Source organism: Dermacentor andersoni, chromosome 7 (assembly GCF_023375885.2).
Source record: "Dermacentor andersoni chromosome 7, qqDerAnde1_hic_scaffold, whole genome shotgun sequence".
In the NCBI taxonomy this organism is placed as follows: domain Eukaryota; kingdom Metazoa; phylum Arthropoda; class Arachnida; order Ixodida; family Ixodidae; genus Dermacentor; species Dermacentor andersoni.
The window spans coordinates 8467636-8482195 of NC_092820.1; the positions used below are offsets into that span (position 1 = coordinate 8467636).

At 43.4% G+C, this 14560-nt stretch overlaps 1 protein-coding gene across 2 annotated transcripts in view; it reads left to right on the top strand.

The window, feature by feature from the left end:
• The window catches only part of Asator (tau-tubulin kinase asator), a 364070-nt gene that overhangs the window by 336354 nt on the left and 13156 nt on the right, over nucleotides 1–14560 (top strand). The window lies entirely within an intron of this gene.

The following is a 14560-nucleotide window of genomic DNA, read 5'->3' on the forward strand; positions in this document are numbered from 1 at the left end:
CAATATCATCAGCGAATCGCAAGTTACTAAGGATTTCTCCATTAACTCTTATCCCCAATTCTTCCCAATCCAGGTCTCTGAATACCTCCTGTAAACACGCTGTGAATAGCATCGGAGAGATGGTATCTCCCTGCCTGACGCCTTTCTTTATTGGGATTTTGTTGCTTTCTTTATGGAGGACTACGGTGGCTGTGGAGCCGCTATAGATATCTTTCAGTATTTTTACATACGGCTCGTCCACACCTTGATTCCGCAATGCCTCCATGACTGCTGAGGTTTCGACTGAATCAAACGCTTTCTCGTAATCAACGAAAGCTATATATAAAGGTTGGTTATATTCCGCCCATTTTTCTATCACCTGATTGATAGTGTAAAAATAGTCTCTTGTTGACTAGCCTTTACGAAATCCTGCCTGGTCCTTTGGTTTGGTTAACAGAAGTCTAAGGTGTGCCTGATTCTGTTTGCGATTACCTTAGCAAATACTTTCTAGGCAACGGACAGTAAGCTGATCGGTCTATAATTTTTCAAGTCTTTGGCGTCCCCTTTCTTATGGATTAAGATTATGTTGGCGTTCTTCCAAGATTCTGGTACGCTCGAGGTCATGCGTAAAAAACTTGGGAATGGTTTAGCTCGGCTGTGCCGGTATATACGTAGCGAAAGCTAAGGCATAGCATGGTTAGCCTTGGTTCACCTTGATTGCAAGTCCAGGTTAATCTCGTTGTCTAGCTATGTTGCAGCGTTTAGCCAGTCTTTCGGAGCGCTGTTCGTCTGTTTCTTGGGCGATTAGTTTCCTCTTCATTTCGTTCCGATGTCGATTCCAGGCCTCATCCTGCTTATCGGAATTGTCGCCGTCCATGCTGCCGCCTCAAATGTGGTTGCGGCGCACGCAACCACATTTGAGTCGAGCGCAATGACGCAACCACGAAGCGAGCAGAGGCGAGCGCAATGACGAGGAACGCGGTGTGACGTCATACCAAATGGCGGCGGCGGAAAGGCGCGGCGCTGCGCAGCGGCGGAACACCTGTGGCTCGGTGCTACTAGTGGCGGTTGCGCAGTAGTGACTAGGGAGCGAGAGAGAGAGAAATATCTAAAGCGTGGCGCGTGTTGTGACGTCATGTGCCTCCTCGGAGCACCGCCACGGCGAAATCGCAAGTTCGCAGCCAGTAAAGCTTTCACTTTAACTAAGAAAAGAAGCATGAGGAAAAGAAGAATATACAGTGCAAAAATGCGGGCATGCCCTGTGCTACTGAGGCTTAGCAGAGAGACGAGAACTAGGAGTCGGATTCCTGAATAATAAGGATATTTATTTATTTATTTATTTATCTTGTGATACTGTCAATCCCATCAGGGATTTTTACAGAAGTGGGTTTAGAAAGTCTGTAGACGTTGTAGTACAGGCATTTACATAAGAAAACAAAAGGGTACTTAGTAAGTGTAGAGGTTCATGGGCCTCTGTTAACTGCAATAAGTATGGCAAAAACATAATGCACAATGAGCTTATTTCAAGTACATATGATGTTTTGCAAAGAGACAAAAAGGAAGAAAAAAAGGATAAGCCTATTGGATATACAATTGATAGCATCATCCATCATTTCACATCAGAAATTTTCAAAAACACTTGGTAATTAATACAATGATAAAGACGATGTTGATAACATCACTTAGTCGTAGGTGACAGTACTGTTGGCCCAACAAATTCAACAAATTTATCAACAGTGCGCTGTGCGACTACCGTCTGGGCTAAAGCATTCCAATCGCGAACAGCTCGCGGGAAAAATGAAAAACTAAATGTATTGTTAGTGCAAGAATATTCTTGGAGTCTGAGGTTATGCTTGTGACGGGTTTCTCTGGATGTGTTATAGGAAATATAGGTGTTAGAATCCACATGAATCTTATTATGCAGGATGAGATACAAAACATTGAGTCAGTACAGCATCGCACGACTGCTTAGTGTGTGAGGGCCGATCTCCGATAGCATCTGAGTAGGCGAGTCGGTGCGCCGAAATCGGTTACAGATAAACCGCGCGGCTTTTCGCTGGACAGCCTCAAGAGTAGCGATATGATTTTGGGCAAAGGGAAACCACGCCACGTTCGCATATTCTAAGAGAGGACGTATGATTGTAACATAGGCCAAGAGCTTGACTTCCTTCGTAGAGTATCGCAGGGCCCGTTTTAAGAACATAAGCGTTCGCATCGCTTTTCTTGCTACGTGCTCTACATGAGCCGACCATCCTAAGTATGATGATATAGCGCCCAAGTACTTGTTTTGGGTGACATTGTTAAGTATACTATTATCACAGCCGTATGTAAAAGTAAGCTTGGATTTCTTTTTTGTTTCTGACATTGAAACTGTTTTATCGAAGTTGATGGCCATTTTCCAGTTTTCACACCATTGGACTATCAAAGGAAAATCCTTGTTAAGACTAATTTGGTCTTGCCGGTTTAGTATTTCTCTATACAAGACGCAGTCGTCTGAAAATAACCTAATCTTGGTTTCAATCTGATTACTTATGTCGTTTATGAACAAAAGAAACAGGATAGGGGCGAAAACGGAACCCTGGGGTACACCAGAAAGTACTGGTACAGTTTCAGAAGCGTGGGAGCCTAGCTGAACAAACTGGCGGCGGTCAAATAAGTAATTGCTAATCCAACGAGAAATTGGCCCATCTCCTAGTATATGTTTAAGCTTTAGAAGTAGTTTAGCATGGCAGACACGATCAAAGGCCTTTGAGAAGTCTAGGTAAATTGCATCTATTTGTTTCTGGTCGTTAATTACTTTGGCGAAGAAGAAGAAGTATTTTAATCATTGCAAAATGTAGAGAGGTCGGCCGGATAATGGAGCATCTGGCCTGCTACTCTACGTAAGGGAAGGGGAAGAGGAGAAGAAAAAGGGTCACAATGGGGGATGATAATGGGAGGAACGAGGTGAAGGACATATTACACAACTGGTATCACAGGCGTGAGTCCAGGCCCGTGTGCTTTGGCGAAATCGTGTAGTATCTCAACGATTTGGGTAACGGTAGACAGACCAGTCTTGAAGCCATGTTGGCATGAATGGAGGACGTTGTTTGCCTCAGTGAACTCTGTAACGGATTTTAAGATATGTTCCAAGATGTTACAGCATGTACATGTGAGAGAAATAGGCCTATAATTTGACTGACAAGAAATATTGCCCGATTTGTAGACGGGCACTATTTTAGCAATTTTCGATTCTGCTGAAATACATTGTTCGGAGATTGATTTATTGTAAATAAGGCATAAGTATTTGCTTACAGGCTCGGAATAACGTTACAGGAGACAGTTCGGGATTCCGTCAGGACCGTTGCACTTTTTATCGTCTAAATTTAATAATAGTGCGAACACGCCTGCTTCAGTTACGACTGGAACGCTCAGTGTCTCGTTGTGCTTTATATTTTCTGGCCTGTAACCATGCGCAGTGCCATTGTCAGGGGCAAATACGGAATGGAAGAATGTGTTAAACGCTTCCGCTTGTTTCTTTTCTTCTGTCGGCGATAACGGTTTGGTACGGTTATCGTTGTGCCTGACATAACGCCAGAATTTCTGGGGTGAGTCTTTTATAAAATTTCTAAGCGTTGCACTGCAGAAGCGCTGTTTTCTTACCTTTATTACTTCCTTTAGTAGTCTGTTTAACAAATTTATTTTTTGGCAGAAGTCTGCAACTGGGCATAATTTCTTAGATTTCCGCAACCTTTTAATACTGCGTTTTAAATGAATTACCTCGCGTGTAATACATGGGTTGTGCTTATTGGTGTTCTTTTGTATTTGTGGGACAAATTGCCTCAAGCAGTGCATAACATGTGCTTTGAACAGCAACCAAATTTCGTCGATGTTGGCCGACCCTTTGAGATTAGCTCGTTAAAGTCGTAGTACTCGTGGGCAAGGTAGGTCATAATGGCATCATCGTCTGCTTTGTTAAATGCGTACACGCGCTTTCTAATGTTACGTTGGCAGATTCGGTTTGGAATGGTGAACGTGCAAAAAATCATGTGATGATCCGATAATCCTTCAAGAATATCGACTTCGTTATCTTCTTTGGAAAAGAAATCGCTTATGAAAATAAGGTCTAAAATGAAGCTTGAAGTGCCCTGGACACTGGTAGACTTGGATACTATTTGGGTAAGGTTGAAGGTAAACAGAAAACTCAGCAAGGTATTGTTTGTTACACTGGATGGGCTCAGATAGTCCCAGGTAATATCTGGAAGATTAAAGTCTCCTCCCATTATTATGGCGTTCCCCAGCATGTGTTGATACATGTACTCTAGAAGCTCCTCGAGAACGAGACTTCGGCTCGGGGCGGTCTGTAGACGGCGCCAGCATAGACGTGGGTCTAGACCAGCTGAATTCTACACCAGACCGCCTCCACACGAGAGACATCTGGCATCACAGTAATCTATGCCTTCGCCTATGAGCAAAGCACCACCTCTAGTTGTTCTGTCTTTTCGGACAATGGAGTCGACCGGAGGGGCCACTTCATGGTTTGCGGATAATGTCCGGTTCAAGAGCGATCAGAATCGCCTCTAGCTGTTCGATTTTGTTCAAAAGGCTGCGCGCATTAACAATGAGAACAACTAGGGCCGATGGTGGTTCGCGTGGCTGGTCCGTTGTGCATGCTTTCATTTTTGCAACTTCCACTATGTCTTTCGCTTGATCATCCCAGCTGTACAGGCGATTATTTATTTTGACTTTATCGTAGGGCAACAAAACTTCCTCTTTCTGGTCTCGTTCTTTCCCATAGCTTCTTTCTAATTTGTTTTACTGCAGGCGAATAATCCTCGCTAATTGAATATTCAGTTCCTTTTAGCTTTCTGCAATTGCTAGGTATGTTAGCTTTATCCCGGTAGTCAAATAACTTCAAAATGACAGGTCTGTGCTTGGGATTATCAATCGTTTGTTTTCGCCTAAGACGGTGGATTATTTCGATGCAAGCCGTTTCTATTCCTATCGTATCTTCAAAGATTGTTTTCTCAACAGCATCGAGCAGATCTTGGTGGCTCTCGTTTTTGAGTTCCTTAACACCGTATACGACAAGATTAGACCTGCGGCCTCTGTTATCTAATTCGTCGACTTTCTTAGTTAAGGAAGTACCAGGTGATCGACTTTGTCCACCCTTTCTACGCATTCCAAGATCTGCTTTTCCATTTTGCCTATTTTTTCCGGCTTTTTATCTATCGCTCCAAGTTTTTGATTGGTCATCAGTTTTTCATTCCTTATCTCTTGGATGTATTTTGCAATTATTTTGAGTTGCTCTTCAATCGTAATGTCACCGGGCCAGGGATTAGTCTCGACGTCCCCTGCCAGCAACAACAGGAACCGCAAGGAATCTGACAGATCACAGAACCACTCAAGCAAAGCGTGTGGGCACGGCAGCAAAACCAGACAAACATGACTGCTACGAAAGGATTTGCCGAACCGCTTCCTCACCTGGATGGCAAACAAGAATGGATTTGACCGATGCATCTCGGCACTGCTGCCACGCCCACTGAAGGATTCCTCGCGGAAGCAGGTCCTTAAATAGCATTCCCGTGACGTCGTGGCCTTGTCGGAGGACTGATTTCAGTGACAATGTAGGAGGAGTGATTTCAATATCCAAAAGCATGGATGACAGCTGATTTCGGGATGTATCTTCTAAACGTACATTATTTTCAGCAAGTATGTTGAGATAATGAGACACATTGCATGATAAGGACTGTTTGCGATATGAGGTGCGGCAAAAAAGGTAGGCGCCAAGGCAAGCGATGTCGTGCATCGTACGCGGGTGTGTAATGATGGAGGTTCAGCGCTGTTAGTATAGGGTCGTTATTTGTTGTAGTTGTATTCTTGTAGATGCATACAGAATAATTTGAATGGATACAAATCAGTATTCCTGCGAATACCAAGCTGTTTAAAGTACGGGTGAGTATGGGAATTTCATGGTAGATTTGCAATTACCCTGATTGCCCGTTTTGGCAACTACAAGATTCTTTGTATTTTGTTTTGTTGTTGCACCCCAAATAGTTAAGCAGTAACTAATAATCCGGAGTAAATAGGTGTTTTAGATAAGAACCTTTATTTTTATTGGCAGAGTGTATCTACGGCACAGGACGCCGCTGGTAAGGTTCATTTTCCTTCGCACGTTATCTATATGTACAGTCGCGGACAGAATAAAATGGACCACGGGATCTCCGAAAACGTTCAATTCCCGAGCAGCCTGTAGCAATAACCAGTAAAACTGCCCACGACAACGTTGTTAGCATATTCTAGTCGAGGTCCAAAATGCAAATACCAGATTGCGTTGTGAGGTTGCGGAGATATTCAGCTTTTTCTTAGATTTCATGGTCCATAATATTCTGTCCGCGACTCTACGTCCCAGCTAAAGGTTTCGGTGAACACGACACCAAGGCATTTGACAGCTGGCACGATTTCGATCTTACTGCTGCTCAACATGAGGTCGAAATTTGTTCGGATAGTTTTATTCTTTGTGCGGAAACTTATTGCATTGCCTTTCTCGGCATTTACTTTTGTGTAATTATTTCAGACTCAGGCGCAAGTATTCAGGAAAGTGATTTCCTTGTTTCAATAAATCATGTTCATATTTACTGGCTAGCAGCATCGTGACATCTTCGGCGTAAGCTATTAAAGTGACAGGCAATGGTTCAAAAAATGTCATTAATGTAGGTATTGAACAATAAAGTGCCTAAAATACTACCCTGTGGGACTCCAGACAAAAAGCGTTGTAAGCTGGATGGCCTATTAATAATGGCGTTGACGGCGTTTACGGCATTTCAGATAGGATTTTATTAACGACAGCCATATTGCTCTAGTTCCATAATGATCTAGTTTATGTAGCAACAGACTATAGTGGATTACATCAAATGCTTTTAGAAATCGATATAAATTCAAAGCACTATTTGTCTTTCTTCAAAAGCATTTATTAGAAACTGTTGTTGCTCAATTAATGCAATTTCTGTTGGCCTCTTTTGCCTGAAGCCGTACTAGCAGTCGGACAGCACGAAGTGTTTTACGGAGAATGTACTTAATCTAGCATATATGAATTTCTCTGAACCCTTGAATAGCACAAGAAAAACCGAAGTCGGTCTATAATTGGCTAAATCTGTTGTGGCGCCACCCTTATGGATAGCAACAACCTTGGCGGTTTGCATTTGTTTAGGCGAAATTCCGGAAGAAAGAGTTAGGTTGTGTATGCTTGCCAATACTGCCGCCAGCATATTAATCACAAATTTGAAAGCTTTGATTTGAAAACCGTCTTTGTCCTCAGCTTTACTCGTTTGCAGGTTTGTGAAAACGGTTATTTCATGTTCTGTTACAGGTTGCAAGAACAAGGACTCTGAAACACTTGGTGTTTGATAATCATATCTTATGAGACCAGCGACAGAACAGCAAAAGGTGTCTGTAGTGCTGATAAAAGGATCATTAAAGTGATTTGAAAGGTCTTCATTAGTAATTGTAAGCCAGACGAGTAGCGGGTAACAAAGAGCACTTTATTCAGAAACGCAGCCGAGTATATAAGGAGCACTGCAGTGGGCGTGTTGCACATGCGCACTTCCAGGCATGACAATGCGCTCCAGTATATCTTCCCCTCTGTGGGAAAAAGAAACATTGATGAACATTTTCATTTGCAAACAAGGATTGCTTTGCTATTTACGTTATGGTAGTGGATAACGTAGCAGCTCTTGGCGTACCCGTTCACTTCTTCGAAGTGGGGCTTGAATTGCGTTTGCTGGGGTACTTGGCGCAGCCTGTCTTGGTGTTTCTGCTTGTTACGTAGCAGGCTGAGCAGCATCTGTGGCCCTGTGGTGCTCTCTCCTACGGTGTAACTGCTGTCCACTGTCCACTACGTAGCATCGCGGTGGCCGCGCTGGACCAACTACCATGGCCGGGGCCCACGTTCTGCTGTGTGTGTCATATACGGACACTCTGTTTCTGCTATGAAGATCTGGCAAAGCACATGTCGTTCTGCTGTAGTAGGAACGCTGTTTATGTCGTATTTCTTGTAGTCGCTGACGAACTGCTTCCGTGGGTATCGTCTTGGGCTCCAGGTGACAGTTGAGAACCGGGAGTTCGCTTCTGGTGTGGCGTCCCATGAGCCTTTGAGCTGGCGACTGCAACTGTTCTTCCCTTGGAGTATTCCTCCACTCCAACAACGCACTGTAAAATTCAAGGGTGGAAAACGGGCATTTGTTTAGCAGTTGTTTAGCTTCCTGAACGGCACGCTCTTCCAAGCCGTTGGCGCGCGGGTGGTAGGGCTAGAAGTGGTGTGGCTGATAATAAATTGACTTGTGAATTCTTGTAAAGTTCCACTCTTGAAAGGAGGGCCGTTGTCACTGCACAGTTTGGCAGGAATGCCATGTGTGGCGAAGATTTCTGCATTTGCGTCGATTACAGTAGCAGAGGTAGTCCGATTTAGCTTGCGAACCTCGAGGAAAAACGAGTAAGAATCTACCACTACGAACTAATCATTGCCTTCGTAGGGAAAAAGATCGACCCCGATTTCCTGCCATGGCAAACTCGGTAGTTCGTGGCTCAGCATAGGCAGCCTTGCATTTCTTTGTTGTACTTGTCGCAAACAGCGCATGACTTCGCTACATCAAAACGTTGGCCTTCATGTTTGGCCAGTACATTACCTGTCTTGCTCTCGCCTTCATTTTGTCTTCGCCACAATGTGCAGCGTGGAGCAGGCCGAGAACTTCCTTACGTTTTGATGGAGGCATTACAAGCTTGTTGCTTCTGAGAAGCAGCCCATCCTAGACGTCATCACGGTAGTTCCAGTATTGCTTTAAGGCATCCAGGAGCTGCTGCTTGCTTTTGGACCACTCTGTACTTGCGTAACGGCAGAGTTCGGTCATGAGGGTGTCCTCATCAGTCTCCGTTGTGATACTGGGCAACTGTTGATCTGAAACAGGTAACAAGGAAACAACATTGACTTCAAATTTCTCTGTTTCATCCACCAGCTCTGTTTTGCAAGGAAAGCGCGAAAGTGCGTCGGTGAAAGACAGTTCCTTTCCTTGTTTGTAAATCACGCTGATAGGGAATCTCTGAAGCGTGAGGCGCATGCGTTGAAGGCGAAGAGGGCAATCGCAAAGCGGTTTCTTGAAAATCGATTCCAGTGGTCGGTGGTCGGATTCTACCGTGACTAGTTGTTGCCCGAGTATGTAGTCCTTGATTTTCATGCAGCCATGAACTATGGCTAGGGTTTCCTTTTCGATTTGTGCATACCGCTGTTGTGTGGCATTTAGGTAGCGGGACGAATAGGCAATGAGGTGGTTATCTTGCAATATGACTGCTCCGATACCGTACTGGCTCGCGTCCACGGACAGTTTCGTTGGCTTGGTCTAGTCAAAGTATGCTAGGACTGGTGCTGTGGCAAGACTAGCTCGTAACTTTTGGAAACTGTTTTCCTGCAGTTCTGTCCACATCCAAGCGACGTCCTTCTTAAGTAGCTCCCGAATAGCTGCAGATGAGACCGACAGGTTTGGGATGAACCGAGACACAAAGTTTATCATTCCAAGGAACACTTCAAGCTCCTTTCGGTTCTTCGGCGGTAGCACTTGCATGATGTCTTGAACTCTGTCTGAGCCCGGTGACAGGCCTTCGGCGGTGAGGAGGTGGCCCATGTAACGCACACTGGCCTGCAAGAATCGGCATTTCTTTTTATTGAGCTTTAGATTACGTTCCCTACAGCGTTCAAGCAAGGCGATGAGGTTCGTGTCGTGCTCTTCTAACTTCTGCATTAGTACTTTCCGATCATCTTTCTGCTCTTTGTTTTCGCACTTGCAGGTGCGGTAAACACGGCTTGCATCTCCACCGATAGTCATTAAAAATGTAGCGGTCTGAACATCCTGGTGCTGTAGACTCAGCCTTGTCGCTGCTGCAAAAAGTTCTAACTCAGTTTCCAGATGTTCCAGTAGTGGAAAATGTCGCCAGAAACGTAGAGCGGCTTGGGCGGTGGTAGCAGAGTCAAGGTCATCGTCGTGGGTCGTGGTTGTCGTTCCGTATGAACGCTTGCCTCCTACATGGGAATTAATACTGCTGTAGTGCTGCTCTTAAGTTGTTATCCTATGGCAAAACTTGCCGCACGGGCAGGAACTACCTGCCGTGCCCACTTCTGACACCATGTGATCCAGACGAGTCGTAGGTAACAAAAATCACTTTATTCAGAAACGCAGCACTGCGGAGCACTGCGATAAGGAGCACTGCGATAAGCAGTGGGCGTGTTGCACATGCGCACTGGTTGACTTCCAGGCATGATATCGCGCTCCAGTACAGTAATGACTCACTCTCTCATCCTTCGTTATGCTATCAATTTATTTTATTTTATTTATTCAGCATTGATTTAGACACAGTGAAGGTCTTGGATGGCAAGGCTAAAGGCAGTACATTGTCTGACTAAGGCCCTGTCAACCATATATTGCTCAACAGTGAGGTAGCATATACCATACAGATAGTATACACACATATCAATAGCGTGGATTAGACATACATAGCATGCATTACAAACATACGTGCATTAAATACAACAATCACTGTACAACTTTCCAAGTAGAAACAGTTTAGGATCAACAGAGTAATATGAACACGAAAAAAACTTTATATATATACAATCACAAAATGAAACGCACTTAAAATAGTTCTACATAAAATGCACAAGAAACCAATTAGCACAATGTCAATCAGAAAGGGAAAGGAAATATTTTTTCATGGCACTTTTAAAGCAGTTTAATGATCTGACGTTTTGCGCTATAGTGATCGCGTTAGGATGTGCATTTATGAAGGATGGGACTAAGTATGCTAGTTGTTTTCTACCGTAGTTGGTCCTGCAAAATGTAACTCCAATATGGTCATGCCTGAAATTGTATTGGGTGTAACTTGAGAGGTGGTTTTGATAAAAAATGAGGGAATTTTTTTCGAGTTCCCCTCGTATGCATATAGCGAGCTTAAGTTCGTACAGTTGATTAATTTTCAAAAGTGCATGCTTTATGAAAAAAGGTGCCGTGTGATCACGGGTTCCAAGGTTCTCAACACAGCGAACTGCTTGTTTTTGTAGACATATCAATCGATCCAAGTTTGATTGGAATGTAGTCACCCATACCAACAGGCAATAACTAAGATGAGACTGAATTAAAGCATAATACAGACGGCGCTTCAACCAAGTAGGAACAAGGTACCTAATTTTAAACACTATGCCTATTGACCTACAAATGCTAGAATGAATCTTCGTTACATGAGGTGTAAAACTCAGGTTCTCATCAAAAAGTACACCTAAAAATTTAAAAGCTGAAGTCCGCTCGATTACACAACTGTTGAACTTTATACAAAAAGCACAGTCATCAGGCCTATTTCTAGGCTTAAAAACCACATATTTTGTTTTATTGACGTTTAACTGCAGGTGGTTTGCTGATAACCAAACTATGCTAGTCTTAGTGCCCAAATTCAAAATTTTGTGCACTTGATACCGAGAGTTGTATTGTCTGTCGTTCAACGAACTAAAAAAATACATTAGCTAAATATTCAAACTTTGCGCTATGTAGTTCCTTGGTCAGTTGATTGCGGAATCTTTATACATTTCCAGTTTAGCAATGTGCCAAAATTTCAGAAACTGTCCCTACAGTTTTCGCTTCCTTATTTTAAACTGTAGTTCCTTTGAGATTCAAGCCTTCCTTGCTCTACCTTTACGTGGATATACTAGTGGGAAGCACTTATCTTAAATTACTTCCATTTTAGTTATTAAAGCATCCTACGCATGATTAACATGCTTTAAAGAAAGTACATCATCCCAAGTCATTTCGCTCGCCACCGTAAAGAAACGGTCAAGAGAAGTGCTGTTGATTCACTTGTCACATAGCAATGGACCTTCTGCTATAAGAGTTATGCGCAGGGAAAAATGCAAACACGTGCAAGTGGTCGCTTACGTCAGGCAATTGTTCCAGCACTTGACAACGCCTGTTACTGTTAGTGATGAGAAGGTCAATTGACGTTGCAGTGGAGCAGGTGATACGCGTTGCTACATGAACGAGGCTGGAGAAACCGTAGCTATCGAGCAATGTCCAAGGTTCTTCTCTTGGTGTAGATGCACTGATCATATTAACAGTGATATCACTAGCAAGGAATAAAGTATTTTCATTTATCGATGCATAGTCTAAAAGGATTTCCAAAACAGGCAGTAATTCATCCGAATTTCCACTAGGTGGGCGATAAACCACACTGAAAAAACACTTTTTCCCTCAACTATTCGAATCTCGTAGCCTGGAGTGCATTTTGTGAAGTTGTGGTCTGCTATTACCCTTAGCGTCTTGAGAACATTTATTGATACACCACGACCTCTGCGAAGGCACATATTTAGGACAAAGTGGCTGTAGTTCTTAAGATGTAGATAACCGGATACATCATGGTACCATCTCTCCGTAAACATGATGGCAACGAAGGAAAATGCAGGATCTTGAAGCAATGCCTATACTTTACTTTTGTTATTTATATAGCTCATTTACAGCTTATTTATAGAGTTCATGTGAAAAATTTCATGCATTTGGGTGCCTGTTTGCAGGCTAGTTCAGTTATTGCTGCGGATGTAAGAAGGTGGTGACAAGCCATAATGACGCAAAAAGACAGGTCGTATGGTTCAAGTTACCACAATTCACGAGCCAGAAGTGATCTCAGCAATGCCATCAATGCTGTGAATATTCAGCAAAGTTTTCACATTTACGCGCATAAATCATCAAATCTCTATAGAACTCCTCAGATAGTTCAAGTGGCTGAGGAGTTCTATAGAGATTTATACAGTACCAGTGGGAGCCACGACGATAATAAAAGAGAAAATAGTCTAGAGGAATTCGAAATCCCACAGGTAACGCCGGAAGAAGTAAAGAAAGCCTTGGGAGATATGCAAAGGCGGAAGGCAGCTGGGGAGGATCAGGTAACAGCATATTTGTTGAAGGATGTTGGGCAGATTGTTCTAGAGAACCTGGCCACACTGTATACGCAATGCCTCATGACCTCGAGCGTACCGGAATCTTGGAAGAACACTAACATAATCCTAATCCATAAGAAAGGGGACGCCAAGGACTTGAAAAATTATAGACCAATCAGCTTACTGTCAGTTGCCTACAAACTATTTACTAAGGTAATCGCAAATAGAATCAGGAACACCTTCGACTTCTGTCAAGCAAAGGACCAGGCAGGATTCCGTAAAGGCTACTCTACAATAGACCATATTCACACTATCAATCAGGTGATAGAAAAATGTGCGGAATATAACCAACCTTTATATATAGCTTTCATTGATTACGAGAAAGCGTTTGATTCTGTCGAAACCTCAGCAGTCATGGAGGCATTACAGAATCAAGGTTTAGACGAGCCGTATGTAAAAATACTAAAAGATATCTATAGCGGCTCCACAGCCACCATAGTCCTCCATAAGCAAAGCAACAAAATCCCAATAAAGAAAGGCGTCAGGCAGGGAAATGCGATCTCTCCAATGCTATTCACAGCGTGTTTACAGGAGGTATTCAGAGACCTGGATTGGGAAGAATTGGGGATAAAAGTTAATGGAGAATACCTTTGTAACTTGCGATTCGTTGATGATATTGCCTTGCTTAGTAACTCAGGGGAAGAATTGCAATGCATGCTCACTGACCTGGAGAGGCAAAGCAGAAGAGTGGGTCTAAAAATTAATCTGCAGAAAACGAAAGTAATGTTTAACAGTCTCGGAAGGGAACAACAATTTACAATAGGTAGGAGGCACTGGAAGTGGTAAGGGAATACATCTACTTAGGGCAGGTAGTAACGGCGGATCCGGATCATGAGACGGAAATAATCAGAAGAATAAGAATGGGCTGGGGTGCGTTTGGCAGGCATTCTCAGATCATGAACAGCAGGTTGCCATTATCCCTCAAGAGAAAAGTGTATAATAGCTGTGTGTTATCAGTACTCACCTACGGGGCAGAAACCTGGAGGCTTACGAAAAGGGTTCTACTCAAATTGAGGACGATGCAACGAGCTATGGAAAGAAGAATGGTGGGTGTAACGGTAAGGGATAAGAAAAGAGCAGATTGGGTGAGGGAACAAACGCGAGTTTATGACATCTTAGTTGAAATCAAGAAAAAGAAATGGGCATGGGCAGGACATGTAATGAGGAGGGAAGATAACCGATGGTCATTAAGGGTTACGGACTGGATTCCAAGGGAAGGGAAGCATAGCAGGGGACGGCAGAAAGTTAGGTGGGCGGATGAGATTAAGAAGTTTGCAGGGACGACATGGCCACAATTAGTACATGACCGGGGTTGTTGGAGAAGTATGGGAGAGGCCTTTGCCCTGCAGTTGGCGTAACCAGGATGATGATGATGATGATGATGATGAGCACACAGACAAACTTAGCGGATAAAGTATATTTGTAGATAAAGAACTGTAGTGGATGAAGTACATTTATTTTCCGTGCAACAACCATGTTTTGAGGCGGCAGCAAGAAGCGTTTATGGGGATACATAACGTCACGTGCATATACTCCCACAAACACGTATGTTGATAGTAAGAGCACTGTCTGGTTATC